This window comes from Prionailurus viverrinus, chromosome A2, assembly GCF_022837055.1.
Source record: "Prionailurus viverrinus isolate Anna chromosome A2, UM_Priviv_1.0, whole genome shotgun sequence".
Taxonomy (NCBI): Eukaryota; Metazoa; Chordata; class Mammalia; order Carnivora; family Felidae; genus Prionailurus; species Prionailurus viverrinus.
In genome coordinates, this window is record NC_062562.1 from 50,600,127 (window position 1) to 50,603,713 (window position 3,587).

The following is a 3,587-nucleotide window of genomic DNA, read 5'->3' on the forward strand; positions in this document are numbered from 1 at the left end:
GGTGCCCGGGGGCGGGGCCGGCGGCGGCGACGGCGGCTGGCGGGGGCCGCCGGCCCGGGACCGACCGCCGGGCTGCCGGGCTGACGGGCGGGCGGGAGCTGGGGACGCACGCGAGAAGCTGCCCTGAGCCAAAGAACTCTCGGGGCGGAGCCTGGGGCGGAGCTGGGGGGAATCAGAGGGTAGTATGGAAGAGCTAGGAGAGGGTCCTGAGTGTTGGGGCGGTGTCTAGAGGGGGCAAAGATCTCCGATTGGACCTAGGAAGAGGCCATGTGAAAGTTGGGGGGTTGGGATGGGGGGGGATGGGATGTGGATATGGGAGATGGAAGTGGGGGCTGACTAGAAAGTGGTCATGGGGGTGTTGGGAAGGGGGTCTGGGGACCAGAATTGAGGGAGTAGGAGGGGACCATGGAGAGATAGAATGGAAGCTGAGGACCGGTATTGGGGTATATTAACAGAGGCGCTGTAAATAGGGAGCTTGGAAGGGAATTTGGGGACAGGTATTAGGGGTAAAAGGTTTGGTATTGGGTGTCTAGAAAAGCGCTGTGGAGAGGGGGGGTTGGTGCTTCTATGAGGGGATAAGAAGGGGATACACAGGGGCCTGGGAAGGTGATAATGGGGGCTGGGACAGGGAGGGTGAAGTGCAGGAATCAGGATGAGGCTAGTGGGGAGTCGGGGGCTGGGACTGCAGAGTCTGAACACGGGGCAGGGGTTTTGGGGGGGTCCCCTAGAAGACAGGACTGGATGTAGGCTGGGGGGAGCCTAGGATTGGCGGGCCAGGGCTAAGGAGAGAGGTTTTCCAGGCCAAGGGGACGAGGGACCAGGGCCGGCAGACAGCTCGGGCCTCGAGGGGCGGGCAGTGGGCAGGGGCTATCCCTGGGGCGCTGGGGAGCTACCGGGCCAGGGTAGGGCCGGAGGTGGGGGTGGGGGGCGGCTGCCCGGCTCCCAGGCCGGACGCGCGCGGAGGCTGCGGCCGCAGGAACGGGGTGCAGGGAGACCAACCTGGGCCCGGTCCAGAGCAGTGGGTCCGGGACTGGCACGGCCTAGGCGCCCCGGCTCGGCGCTCCCAGCAGCGGCTGCCTCGGCCCAGGAGGCGGCCTCGGCGCGGCCTCCATCTTGCTAGGGTTCTCCCCGGGGCGCGTTCCCGCGCCGAGGCGCGCGCTCTCGTGCACCGGCGCGGCTTGGCGGAGGCGCGCTCCCGCCGCCAGCGTGCGGGGCGGGGCGGAACGGGGGAGGGGCGCTCCAGGTACTGGCAGTCAGTGTGAGGGGTGGGCACGGACCTAGGGGTCCCCCAGCTTGAGCAATAATCCCTTTATACAGTAGGTTCTCTGACTTGGGGGACCCCCTTCTTCCAACCTGAGCTGCGTGGCTGTGGATCCCCGCAGAGCGCGTGGGAATGGGGGAGGGGCGAACGGAGTATTATTTGATAGGGTTTGAACTGCTCTCTTGCTCCCAGTACACCTTCCCTACAGCCTAACACAGTGCCTCAGGTTGCGCCATTACATTTCCAGCCCTTTGGGTCTTAGAGGCATTGAAGGTTCCCAGAGTCTCCTTGGAAACTGCCAACATCCCTGGGAGAGGGAACCCCCTAAAGTGTTAGCATCCCACGCCCGCGATAGGGATTCGTTGGCCACCAGCGGAAGGAGTTGGGCCTGGAGAACAAGATCCAGGGTGAGTATGGGGGACAAGAGGGAAGGAGGCTGGGAACATGTCGGTTTCCCTCCCTACACTCTTCCGAGTACCTGCCATGAAGTGAGCACATCAATAAGATGTGTTAAAGAGCACAGCGTCCTATTCCAAGCTCATGGTCAGGCCCAAGAACACCCTGGGGGCATTCCAAGGAAGCCAGTGAGGGTCATTTCTTTCCCTGAAGGGGAATAATTTTTGGCTTAAGATCTGCCAAGATGATATGGGTTGGCACCCAGACAAACCCTGACTACTTATTTACTACCCCTGTGACCTTGCACTTGGGCTCTCTGAACCTGTTTCCCCACATCTAAAGTGGGCAGACTAAGCCCCACTTCCCAAGCATGTAAGGGAAAGGGGTGGGGTTGAAAAGAATCTCTGTCAGTGGGTTCCAAACTCAACACCCTACACAGGGGCCAGTCTGATGAAATTTGCATCTATCTTCGGAAAAAAGTAATCATGTAACGTTGCCAACTGTCTTTTCCAGGAGAGACACTGTTGTTGTTGTTCTTCTTCTTTCTTTTTTTCCTGAGATTATGTACTTCCTGCTTTCTTGGTGTAAAAATTCCTTTTTAAAGAAATGTTGATGATAGTTAATTTGTTCTTAAGTTTGTTTCATGATAGTTCTTTCTTAATGTCCTCATTTTGGCAAAATAAAAAATGGGTAGTGTTATTTTTCATCCCAAATTTTATTTTTTTTAGAAAAAAAAGTTTATTAAGAAGGCTTTGAAATTAAAAAAAAAAAAAAAAAAAAAACAACTCCTAAGGGTCACCTAGGTTAAGCATCCAATTCTTGATTTTGGCTTGGGTCATGATCTAGCCTGCATAGGGCTCCATGCTGACAGCGGGGAGCCTGCTTGGAATTCTCTCTTCCCTTTTCTCTGCCCACCCCCCACACACGTGCGTGCTCTCTCTCTCTCTCTCTTTCTCAAAATAAGTAAATAAACTCTAAGTAAATAAATAAAACACGATACAATTTTATAAACCTTTCAGTCAGTTCAGCAAATATGTAATCAGCAATTTAGCTGTGTAAGATTAAAGATCTGTTACTTTATTTAAAATAAAATATATTTCAGTTCTTTAAATTTATTCCATAAAGTACATATTTCCCTATAAATTATCTTTCTCAATGTGGCCTCTTCTCTCCCTCTAGTTGTGTGGAGTTTATCCTGTCAGTTCTCAGGTTCATTTCTTGGTTATTCAGAATGATTTGATAGTTATCTGGCTGTGTTGGAAGAATGAGTTGAGCCTAGGGTCCTCCTACCAGGCTGCCATCTCTCTATCCCAAATTTTAAAACAAAATGATGAGGCCCATGAAATGGGCTCCACAATTTGGGCAACTCAGACTCATATGAGGTCATGTCATCTGAGCACAGGGTGCTCGGTAAATTTGGTTTCCCCTCCATTGGTTCCTTGTAGAGGGCATCCTGACTGTTTCCTGAGAATCCTAAGATCCTAGAATCAAGGGGTTGTATAGAGAGTCTAATTCTACACCTTCTCCCACTGGGCAGACAGAGAACAGAAGCCAAAGAGGGGACTGACTTGAACAAAGAGGTGGATTGATCCTGCCAACTGACTGATCAGCCTGAATCATTTATTCACCCATGCAATAAATAAGTGAATGTCTTCTGTAATGTGCTGCACAGCACTGTTATAGCCTTGGGATGAGATGGTAGGTAAAACAGATGTGATCCTCGCCCTCCTGGACCTCACAACTTCATGGGGAGATAGAAAGTGTTGGGAGGAGGAGAACATCATCCTCAAAGTCTCTTTTTGTGGGTGCTCCTGGTTTGGTTACTATTCTGAACATAAGTTACTAGAGCCAGAAGCTCCATCTTTTCTCCTTACTCTTGAATTATTGCCTTTTTTTCCCCCTCCTTTACTGCTGAGCCAAGCTAGTCAGT